This window comes from Bubalus kerabau, chromosome 11 (assembly GCF_029407905.1).
Source record: "Bubalus kerabau isolate K-KA32 ecotype Philippines breed swamp buffalo chromosome 11, PCC_UOA_SB_1v2, whole genome shotgun sequence".
In the NCBI taxonomy this organism is placed as follows: Eukaryota; Metazoa; Chordata; class Mammalia; order Artiodactyla; family Bovidae; genus Bubalus; species Bubalus kerabau.
The window spans coordinates 96,238,078-96,250,886 of NC_073634.1; the positions used below are offsets into that span (position 1 = coordinate 96,238,078).

General features: G+C 42.7%; 1 pseudogene; it reads right to left on the bottom strand.

Annotated features, from left to right (window-relative positions):
- Positions 1-2,710: 2,710 nt before the first annotated feature.
- LOC129622587 (olfactory receptor 1L8-like) lies at positions 2,711-3,649 on the bottom strand (annotated as a pseudogene).
- Between the last annotated feature and the right edge of the window lie 9,160 nt (positions 3,650-12,809).

Consider the following 12,809-nt stretch of genomic DNA (forward strand, 5'->3'; position numbering starts at 1 on the left):
AAAAAACAGAAACATTACTTAGCTAACAAAGGTCCATGTAGTCAAAGCTATGATTTTTCCAGTAGTCATGTATGAATGTGAGAGTTGGACTATAAAGAATGCTGAGTGCCGAAGAATTGATGCTTTTTTTTTAAAAGATAAATTTATTTATTTTAATTGGAGGTTAATTACTTTACAATATTGTATTGGTTTTGTAATACATCAACATGAATCTGCCACAGGTATACACGTGTTCCCCATCCCAAACCCCCCTCCCTCCTCCCTCCCTGTACCATCCCTCTGGGTCGTCCCAGTGCACCAGCCCCAAGCAATCAGTATCATGCATTGAACTCGGACTGGTGATTCGCTTCATATATGATATTATACATGTTTCAATGCCATTCTCCCAAATCATCCCACCCTCTCCCTCTCCCACAGAGTCCAAAAGACTGTTCTATATATCTGTGTCTCTTTTGTTGTCTCGCATACAGGGTTATCATTACCATCTTTCTAAATTCCATATATATGCATTAGTATACTATATTGGTGTTTTTCTTTCTGGCTTACTTCACTCTGTATAATAGGCTCCAGTTTCATCCATCTCATTAGAACTGATTCAAATGTATCCTTTTTAATGGCTGAGTAATACTCCATTGTGTATAAAAGTACCACAGCTTTCTTATCCATTCATCTGCTGATGGACTGTGGTGTTGGAGAAGACTCTTGAGAGTCCCTTGGGCTGCAAGGAGATCCAACCAGTCCATCCTAAAGGAGATCAGTCCTGGGTGTTCATTGGAAGGACTGATGCTGATGCTGAAACTCCAATACTTTGGCCACCTGATGCGAAGAACCGACTCATTTGAAAAGACTCTGATGCTTGGAAAGATTGAAGGTGGGAGGAGAAGGGGACGACAGGATGAGATGATTGGATGGCATCACCAACTCAATGGACATGAGTTTGAGTAAACCCTGGGAATTGGTGATGGACAGGGAGGCCTGGCTTGCTTCAGTCCATGGTGTCGTAGAGTTGGACACAACTCAGTGACTGAACTGAACTGAGCTGAGGAAGTCCAGAGGTCCCCAAGAGGCAGGAGGAAACAAACTGCAAGTGGCAGACATTTTTTTTCCCTTCTCTACACAAAATTAAATAAATTTCTTTTAATTCTGTGTTGCAACACAGAATTGGTTCCACCTGAACCACCTGAACCATTGGTTCCACCATGGTGACAACTGGTTCCACCTGAACTTAACTTTATCTCAAATCTTGAGCTAACCAATGCATTCTTCTCATTTAAATGTCTTTCCTTAGCTTGTTAGTAAACTATGTATTTTCTTAGAAATCTGCCTTTCTTCAAGATTCATATCAATTGTTTTATGGCTGGGGATGACTCACTTTGTGCCAATACTACCTTAAAATGCATGTTTGGGTGAGGGGCCTGGTGCAACTCTCTCAGTTTTGAGGTGTTTCCTCTCTCTAATTAGCAGCTTGTTAATAGGTGTATCAGTTCAATTCAGTCGCTCAGTTGTGTCCGACTCTTTGCGACCCCATGAATCACAGCACGCCAAGCCTCCCTGCCCATCACCAACTCCCGGAGTTTACCCAAACTCATGTGTATCAAGTCGGTGATGCCACCCAGCCATCTCATCCTCTGTCGTCCCCTTCTCCTCCTGCCCCCAGTCCCTCCCAGCATCAGGGTCTTTTCCAATGTGGCCAAGGTATTGGAGTTCCAGCTTCAGCATCAGTCCTTCCAATGGACACCCAGGACTGATCTCATTTAGGATGGACTGGTTGGATCTCTTGCAGTCCAAGGGACTCTCAAGAGTCTTCTCCAAAAAAAAAAAAAAAAAAGAGTCTTCTCCAATACCACAGTTCAAAAGCATCAACTCTTCAGTGCTTAGCTTTCTTCACAGTCCAACTCTCACATCCATACATAACTACTGGAAAAACCATAGCCTTGACTGGACAGACCTTTGTTGGCAAAGTAATGTCTTTTTAATATGCTGTCTAAGTTGGTAATAACTTTCCTTCCAAGGAGTAAGCGTCTTTTAATTTCATGGCTGCAGTCACCATCTGCAGTGATGTAAAGTCTGACACTGTTCCCACTGTTTCCCCATCTATTTCCCATGAAGTGATGGGACCAGATGCCATGATCTCAGTTTTCTGAATGTTGAGCTTTAAGCCCATGTTTTCACTCTCCTCTTTCATTTTCATCAAGAGGCCTTTTAGTTCTCTTCACTTTCTGCCATAAGGGTGGTGTCATCTGCATATCTGAGGTTATTGATATTATACCCCTTTGCTAAAAGCTAACAAGGGGAAACTCTTTCTGTCTCCTTCTGATGTCAATGTCAGAAGATTTCTCTAGCTCTTTCATACATTAATAAAAGTTTATTACACAAAAGCTTCTAGTGATCAAGCCTCATCTCTGGCCCCAGATTGAATTCTCTCCTCCAGAGGCATGAGTCCCAACATCGCACATGGCTCATAGCATGGGCAACCTTTCAGTAGGAAGACAGATGTAGATATATGAAAACTGGAATCAGGATTTTGGTAGAACTGGAGCCTATTACTAATCATAATAGAGTCTCAGTAGTTGATAGTTGCACATGTAAAGAAGTGAGCACAATCAAACATCCATGACACATGTGATTTATACCTGTTGACTTACAAGAGTTTGTTGTGTGCATCAGAAACCAGCAGAAATACCCATGAACATGTCCACAAAGCTTCTGGCTAGGATTTCCTCCTGGCCATCAGCTTCCCCAGGCCCCTCTTCAGGTCTTTGTTTCTCAAACTGTAGATGAAAGGGTTGAACATGGAGGACAGAACAGTGTAGACAATTGTAGCCACTCGGTCCTGAACAGTGTACCTGGACAAGGGCTGTAAATAGACATAAAAGATGCTTCCATAAAACAGGATTACCACAGTAAAGTGGGAGCCACAGGTGGAGAAGGCTTTGTGTTACCCAGCAGCTGAGGGGATCCGGAGAACTGAAATGAAGATTCGCACATAAGAGAAAACAATGCATAGGAAAGGGGTCACCAAAACAACCAGCCCTTCTGTCTTTATTGTGAGATCATTGGCAAATATGGAGGAGCAGGACAATTTCAGCAGAGGGTTGATGTCGCAGAGGAAGTGGTGGATAGCATTGGAGTTGCAGAAGGTGAGCTGATTCAGCAGAAGTATGTGTAGGAGTGAGTGGAGGTGAGGCAATGAGCAGGAGAAGGCCACTAGCAGGACACAGCAGCGGTGGCTCATGATGGTGACATAGTGGAAGGGGTCACAGATGGCCACATAGCGGTCATAGGCCATGACCACAAGAAGACAGCTGTCAATGTTAGCCAAAACATATATAAAATACATTTGAGTCAGACACCCAGCATAGGAGATGGTCTTCTTCTCTGACAGGAAGTCAACTAGCATCTTGGGGACAATGCTTGTTGTATACCAAATGTCAGTGAAAGACAGGACACTCAGGAAGAAATACATAGGGGTGTGCAGTTGGGAGTCAGAGTGGATGGCCAGGATGGTGAGCACGTTCCCTGTTATGGTGACCAGGTATATGATGAGGAAGAGGATGAAGAGTGGCTTCTGGTCCTCAGGCTGGGAGGAGAGTCCCAGGAGGATGAACTCAGAGACACTGCTGGTTTGGTTGAGTCTTTCCATGATCATAGAGCCAACTAAAATAGAGAAGATTCATATAATGTAACACACGTCTCCATGACTGAAACCATCAACAAGTCAACAAGTTTGTGTTTCTTCCTACCTTCACTTTCTACCTATAGGGTTGTGACTAGCTACCACACAGGCAACTTGTCACCTTTGTGGTCCTTGAACTTGCCCTTCCTTCTCAACTCTAAGACTTCACATGCTTCTTGTATTGATAGCAAGAACTTTTGAGGAAGACCAGAGTTGAATCTTCCTTGAAAATGAAAAATGAAAGTGAAGTCGCTCAGTCGTGTTTGACTCTTTGTGACCCCACAGACTGTAGCCTACCAGTTCTCCATCCATGGGATTTTCCAGGCAAGAGTACTGGAGTGGGTTGTCATTTCATTCTAGGGGATCTTCCCGACCCAGGGATAGAACCCAGGTCTCCTGCATTGCAGGCAGATGCTTTACCTCTGAGCCACCAGAGAGGCCCAGAAATCTTCCTTAGTCAGTTTAATTTTAAATCTAGAAATAATTGTTTACTGAGCACCTATTCTGTGAAAAATATTCTGGGAGTGGGGATACAACTGTGAATATGACATAGTCAGGACTGTTTGTGGATTTTGCATTGTAATAGAGGATCTATCTATCTATGGATTTATCTATCTATCACCAGCTAGTTCTGCATTTTATAAATAAAAACAAATCCACATAAGGGTATAGAGAGGGCTTCACAGGTGGCACTAGTGGTAGAGAATCCATCTGCCAATGCAGAAGACTAAGAGACCTGGGTTCAAGACTTGGGTTTGATCCCTGGGTTGGGAAAATACCCTGGAGAAGGGCATGGCAACCCAGTAAGGGCATGTACAATTCCCATATTCTTGCCTGGAGAATCCCATGGACAGAGGAGACTTTCAGGCTATGGTTCATACGGTCCCAAAGAGTCAGATACGAATGAAGTGACTTAGCACAACACGGCGTAGCACAAGCATATAGAGACCAATAGAAATAAGGTAACGAATTTATTTATTTCAGATAAGGTGGTTTGATTTTTCTCTGTATATCAAAACAAATTTTCAGTGGTGACATGTTAAAATGTGTTTTTGAACTACCTTTCCAAAAAGGGGACTTGATAAAGTAATCAACAGAGAAATCAAAGGAATAATAGATCTAGGTCCACAAAGTTTTACTGTTGTGCTTGTTATACCTTCAGAAGCACTTATTTAGAAGGCAATAATCCTTTGTGAATATCAAATTATACTACCACTCCATGCAAATCTTTATTTTAAAATTTAATTTGTTATTTAGTTTTCCCTCTAGCTCCTTAAACTTAATCATGTTCCCAGATCTTTGTTACCCAACTGTTAAGCAAGCACATCCTTCAATACCATCATCCATTTGTTTATTTACTTGTGTACATATCCTTGAAAGGGCTTCCCTAGTGGCTCAGATGGTAAAGAATCAGCCTGCAGTGCAGGAGATGCAGGAGATATAGTTTTAATCCCTGGGCCAGGAAGGTCCCCTGGAAGAAGGAAATGGTACCACACTCCAATATTCTTGCCAGGAGAATCCCATGGACAGAGGAGACTGGCAGGCTACAGTCCATGGGGTTGCAAAGAGTCCAATATGACTGAGCTTCTGAGCACACAGAACAATATTTATAAGATTTTCATGAGGTTTTCACAATAGCTTGTGCTTAAGCACTTAGAACAGTTCCAGGGCAGAGTAAAAATTTTATACCATTGTTTCTTCTCCCCATTATCATCATTGCCAATGACTTTTTCTCCATCAAGTATTTCTACATATTCTCAAAATTAATGAATCTGATTAAAATGACTCTAGTCTTCACACTCAAATACTCTAATGGTCAAATTAACTTGGTTATCAGTTTACAACACTTTTTTAGATTGTATTTTTGTCTACACTTTGAATAACCTGAGAGTGAACCGTAATTAAGCATTTACTTTGTATAGGTTGTACTTTAATTCTCATGACAATCTTGTAAGGTGTAGACTGTTATTCTTATCATATTTTTCTGATGAGGAAACAGATATAGAGGAAAAGTAATAGGTCATTCAAACCCAGTTAAACTAATTCTAAATCTCAAGATTTACCCACTCTGTCATCTTGTCATATTTTCATAAAGTATATATCTGAAACATAAAAGTATATATCTGAAACAATCACTCTTAGGATCTATTTTTTCCCTTTTATTTATTTTCTATTTTAACATACACACATTGTTTTCTTTAAATGTGTTTAATGTCACATTAAGAACAGACCTTTGTTATGTACAATGGAAAATCTGTATTTTCTGTGTTGAACAGATTGTAGAATTTGAAAATTCTAATAAGCAGGATTCACTGGCAACAATAAGGGAAAATTTGGTCTTTTGGGGGGACATTGAAAGTATATGGGATTGAGGGTTTAATAGAAAGTGCACTGAATTTGGAAGCAGAAGGTGAGGGTTTGTGCCTGACCTTCATTTCTTGCTCACTGAGTGATCTAAGGAATTCTAAAGAGATAATAAAATAACATGTATAAGTGCAGTTTGTACAACATACATCCTCAAAAAAGTTATTCATGAAGGGAATGCCTAGGGAGTGTGAGATGAAGAAGATTCAAAGTGGTCAAGTAAAGTTGGATTTCCTGTGCTCATCTATGATGAGTACTTTAAAAAATGGAAGGAATTTTTGAAAGTGAGAATCTGAGGGCATTATTCTGAAAGCCTGGGATGAGTCTGGGAGTGGAAATATTTTTATTTTCTACCAAATTCCCACTATTCACTTATTGGGGACCTGCTTCTCAGTAACCATGGGATAACAACATAGCCTGGCCCAGTGGTCAAATAGGGTGATCATAACATACAAAGTTAGTCTTACATGTTAGGCTAAACTCTGTTTTATACAGTGTCCATGTGATTTTTTTCAAATGGAATCAAATTCAAAAATGGAATTTTGAGGCTGAAATAAGTACCTGATTGAGGTGGATGGTTAGGTGGGCAGCCAGTCTACTGATTTCACTTTTCATATCCAGATATCTTCTCATCTTTTCTTTTTTTTTTTTTAAATCTGTTCTTCATCCTGTACCAAATTGGTTAGATTCACATATCAGAAAGATGATCTTTTTGACCTTCTAGCCAGTGGTAAGCATGAAGAGTTGAGAGGAGGGACAAAGAGCAGATTACTCTAGGTTTTAAAGGGGTCAACCATTTTCTTGATACTGCTTCACATCCCTGCTCCTTTCTCAACCTCTGTCTCAGTACTTTTCTGTTTTTCTCTGTTTCCCATCGTAGAAGGCAGAACTGCCAAGACACGCTGTGGCAGGAACTCTCTTGGTTGGGGAAACCTGTCTGCTAGCTTCTTAGATGCTTGAACTCAGCTCTCCTGGCCTCCTCTGGGTCTTTAGTGGTGAGGGAGCTATGATGTGCTTATTACAACCTGCTCCATTTACAGTGTTTGCTCTATGACTTCTCTAGGTACAGAAATCACAGTGGCTAGCAAAACGGAGTGTAGCTACCCTCAAGGGGGAAGGGGACTCCTGAGGAGGCTATTTTCAGAGGTTTTTAAACTTATCATGAAGTCTCCAGGACACACTTTGAAAGTGAAAGTGTTAGTCACTCAGTCATGTCTGGCTCTTTGGGACCCCATGAGTCCCACACTGTAGCCTGCCAGGCTGCTCTGTCCATGGGATTCTCCAGGCAAGAGTACTGGAGTGTATTTCCATTTCCTTCTCCAGAGATCTTCCTGACCCAGGAGATAAACCCAGGTCTTCTGCATTGCAGGCAGATTCTTTACTCTCTGAGCCTCCAGGGAAGCCCATAATTTCCTCAACTGTGGGTAATCAGAGGTCATAGAACATTGTGTATGTGTGTGCATGTGTGTGTGCATGTGTTTGGTGTATAAGGAATGGGTTCTCTAGAAAGCTGACTTTGAGATGGAGATTAGTATGCAGAATGTTTATTAGGTCTTGCCCTTGGGTTGGTCTTCCCAGATGGTACACAGGTAAAGAATCTGCCTGCCAATGGAGGAGATGAGAGTTCAATCCCTGGGTTGGGAAGATCCCTTGGAAGTGGAAATGGCAAACCACTCCAGTATTCTTGCCTGAAAAATTTCATGGACAGAGGAGCCTCATGCCTTATAGTCCATTGAGTTGAAAGAGTTGGACACAACTGAGTGACTGGACATGGACATTCTTGGGACAGCTTTTTTTTTTTTTGGACCCACCACAAAACATGCAGAATCCTAGTTCCCTGACCAGGGATGAAACTAGCACCACTGCAGTGGAAGGACAGAGTCTTACCCACTGGACCACCAGGGAAGTCCCCTAGGGGGTACTCTTGGGATCAGTATCTGGTTGGATAGAGGGAGAAGTTGTATTGTGATGAAGTCCCATTGAAGGTCCCAGCTGATCCTACTGGGAATTCAGAAGCTCGAATGTCAAGGAGTATGGTTGACACTGCTGCTGACTGGATGTAGGCTATGCTGAAAAGAAGCATTTTCTTTGGTGAAGCAGCTTCCTTCAGCCAAGACTATCTCTAGAGAAAGCTTAAAGCTAAGGACTCTCTTACAAAGCAACCATTATTGAGCTACGGCGTAGTCATTGTTCATTTTTGACCTGCCCTTACACAATGAGCTGACCTAGTTGTAAACCATATTCAGACTTTCCCCACCTCTGTCAGCTGGTTATAGGGAATATTCTATGCAGCCATAACTTTCTGATTACTCTCTTAGATCCCTGGACCTAAAAATGAGACTGATGTGAAGGGGTCCCTGTATCTTTGTAGTGTTATCTCCCATCTTCAGGATTGAATGTATCTTGCTAAAGCTCCAACTTGTTAGCAACTTCCTGGTTTTCTGATCCAATTACCATGATGTCATTGATTTAATGGGGCAGTGTTGCTACTGCTAAGTCGCTTCAGTTGTGTCCAACTCTGTGTGACCCCACAGACGGCAACCCACCAGGCTCCCCCTTCCCTAGGATTCTCCAGGCAAGAATACTGGAGTGGGTTGCCATTTCCTTCTCCAATGCATGAAAGTGAAAAGTGAAAGTGAAGTTGCTCAAGTTGTTTCAGACTCTTAGTGACCCCATGGACTGCAGTCTACCAGGCTCCTCTGACCATAGGATTTTCCAGGCAAGAGTACTGGAGTGGGGTGCCATTGCCTTCTCCAGGGCAGTGTTACGTTCTGCATAACATCTGGATTGTCTGCATCTTTTCAAACTATATATTATATATAATATATATATTGTTGTTGTTGCTCAGTCCCTAAGTCATGTCCAACTCTTTCCAACCCCATGGCCTGCAGCACACCAGGCTTCCCTGTCCTTCAGCATCTCCTGGAGTTTGCTCAAACTCACATCCATTGAATTGGTGAAGCCATCCAACCATCGCTGTCACCCTCCTTTCCTCCTGTCCTCTGTCTTTCCCAGCATCAGGCCTTTTCCAATGAGTAGGGTCTTCACATCAGGTGGCCAAATTATTGGAGCTTCAGCTTCAGCATCAGTCCTTCCAGTGAATATTCAGGGTTGATTTCCTTTAGGATTGACTGGTTTGATCTCCTTGCTGTCCAAGGGACTCTCAAAAGTCTTCTCTAGCACCACAATTTGAAAGCATCAATTTTTCAGCTCTCAGCCTTTTTAGTCCAACCCTCAAGAAGATATTAAGAAGAGGTGGCAAGAAAACACAGAAGAACTGTACAAAAAAGATCTTCATGACCCAGGTAACCACAATGGTGTGATCACTCACCTAGAACCAGACATCCTGGAATGCAGTCAAGTGGGTCTTAGGAAGCATCACTATGAACAAAGCTAGTGGAGGTGATGGAATTCCAGTTGAGCTACTTCAAATCCTGAAAGATGATGCTGTGAAAGTGCTGCACTCAATATGCCAGCAAATTTGGAAAACTCAGCAGTGGCCACAGGACTGGAAAAGGTCCGTTTTCATTCCAATCCCAAAGAAAGGCAATGCCAAAAATGCTCATACTACTGCATAATTGGACTCATCTCACATGCTAGTAAGGTAATGCTCAAAATTCTCCAAGCCAGGCTTCAGCAATACATGAACCATGAACTTCCAGATGTTCAAGTTGGTTTTAGAAAAGGCAGAGGAACCAGAGATCAAATTGCCAACATCCACTGGATCATGGAAAAAGCAAGAGAGTTCCAAAAAACATCTATTTCTGCTTTAATGACTATGCCAAAGGCTTTGACTGTGTGGATCACAATAAACTGTGGAAAATTCTGAAAGAGATGGGAATACCAGGAATACCAGAACACCTGACCTGCCTCCTGTGCAATCTGTATTCAGGTCAAGAGGCAACAGTTAGAACTAGACGTGGAACAAGAGACTGGTTCCAAATAGGAAAGGGAGTATGTCAAGGCTGTAGATTGTCACCCTGCTTATTTAACTTCTGTGCAGAGTACATCATGCGAAATACCGGGCTGGAAGAAGCACAAGCTGGAATCAAGATTTCCGGGAGAAAAGTCAATAATGGCAGATACGCAGATGACACCACCCTTATGGCAGAAAGCAAAGAGGAACTAAAGAGCATCTTGATGAAAGTGAAAAAGGAGAGTGGAAAAGTTGGCTTAAAACTCAACATTCAGGAGCCTGCAGACTCGGCGTATGGAGGCTGGGGCATGGGCCGGCGGCTGGCGGGAGGGCTGCTGAGAGCACTAAGAGACCGCGTTGTGGCCTCGTGCATCCGGTTCCTGCCCGCCTGGCGCTGCGCTTGCTCGCAGCGGGGACCCGGCCACAGGACCACAGTCTTGGTGGAGGCGGGCAGCGCTACCCACTCCGGGGCGATGAGCTGAGCACATGGAGGGTCGACTGCGAGCGTGACAGAGGCGCGGGGAGCAGAGCCCATGGAGCTGGCGGGCCCTGGGCAGAGCTAGTGGGCCCCATTGCTGCTGCTGCCATAGCTCCTGCGGGTGGCGGGTCCTGGGCAGCAGCTCCAGCCTGCCCAGCCCCGCCAACGTGGTGGCTCTAGGCACGACGTGGTTCGAGGAGAGCCGACTGCCAGTGTTCAACCTGGACTACCCCCATGTGCAGATCCCCTTTGAGATCACCCTGTGGATCCTCCTGGCCTCCCTAGCCAAGATGGATTGCTGTCCACTGTAACCTTAGAAATAGTACAATCAGAAGTGAGAAAATGCATATTTGGCCATGTTGAATGATCCAGGTTTATGCTTTCGAATTGTGGTGTTGGAGAAGATCTTGAGAGTCCCCTGCACTGCAAGATCAAGTCAGTCAAGCCTAAAGGAAATTAACCTTGAATATTCATTGGAAGGGCTGATGCTGAAGCCCAAACTCCAATACTTTGGCCACCTGATGGGAAGAGCTGACTCACTGGAAAAGACTCTGATGCAGGGAAAGACTGAAGGCAAAAGAATGTGGAGACAGAGGATGAGATGGTTGGATTGCATCACTGACTCAATGAACATAAGTTTAAACAAACTCTGGGAGAGATAGTGATGGACAGGGAGCCTGGTGTGCTGCCATCCATGGGGTTGCAAAGTCATACATAACTTAGAAACTGAACAACGACAACTTGATTATCAGGAGCAATCAACTTTCTAGTGATTTGATCAAAAAGAAAGTTCTGTGGTTGAAAGTTTCCTAAAATGATGACAGTTATGTTGTGTATATGCATGTGTGAAGTGGGTTAAGTAAACAAAAGAACACAGCAGATTCAGTCCAACTTTGAAAAAAATAAAAACCTCAACATTCAGAAAACTAAGATCATGGTATCTGGTCCCATCACTTTATGACAAATAGATGGGGAAACAATGGAAACAATGACAGATTTTATTTTCGGGGACTCCAAAATCACTGCAGATGGTGACTGCAGCCATGAAATTAAAAGATGCTTATTCCTTGCAAGAAAAGCTATGGCCAACTTAGACAGCATATTAAAAATCAGAGACATTACTTTGCCAACAAAGGTCCGTCTAGTCAATGCTATGGTTTTTCCAGAAGTCACGAACAGTTGTGAGAGATGGACCATAAAGAAAGCTGAGTGCTGAAGAATCGATGCTTTTGAACTGTGGTGTTGGAGAAGACTCTTGAGAGTCCCTTGGGTTGCAAGGAGATCCAACCAGTCTATCCTAAAGGAAATCAGTCCTGAATATTCATTGGAAAGACTGATGTTGAAGCTGAAGCTCCAATACTTTGGCCACCTGATGAAAAAAACTAAGTCATTTGAAAAGACCCTGATGCTAGGAAAGACTGAAGGTGGGAGGAAAAGGACATGACAGAGGATGAGATGTTTGGATGGCATCACCAACTCGATGGACATGAGTTTGAGTAAGCTCCAGTAGTTGGTGATGGACAGGGAAGCCTGGCATGCTGCAGTTCATGGGTTTGCAAACAGTCAGACACGACTGAGTGACTGAACTGAACTGATTGGAAAAATCATAGCTTTGGCTATATGGACCTTTGTAGGCAAAGTGATGTCTCTGCCTTTTAATACATTGTCTACGTTTCTCATAGCTTTTCTTCCAAGGAGCAAGCATCTTTTAATTTCATGACTACTGTCACCATCTGCAGTGATTTTGGAGCCCAAGAAAATAAAATCTGTCACTGCTTATATTTTATCCCTATTTATTTGCCATGAAGTGATGGGACCAGATGCCATGATCTTAGATTTTTGAGTGTTGAGTTTTAATCCAGCTTTTTCACAAAATATATATTTAATTTATATTTAAAATATATTTCAAACAATATATATAGTATTTATACACATGTACACCATTTCATGCATGTATGAATGTGTGTACTTATATAATACCAGGTTATCTACGTCCCATTGGTTCTCTTTTCTGTAGAACCCTGACTGAGACCCAACTTGTTACAAAAGTTGAGTCCATTGGCTTCCTATGGTTTAGGGTTGCTACTTGAACTCTGTGATTCTCATTGCTGTCAGAGAGCTGAGTATCCTCCCATCATTCTTACTGATGAAGAAACAAGAACCACTCCCAAAAGTAAAGCATGAAAATGAAAGTCTTGTGTGCCTCTGTCTCATCCACAGCCTGCTTTTGGTTAGTTACTATCATAATTTAAAATAAATAAAGACTTAGTTTGGTGGGTCACACAGTGATGGCAACTGGCAGAGTGACTAACGGGAATGTTTCATTTGGTAAATTGACCAGGTTATTAGTCCCCTAGACCAACTGGTTTTCAGGA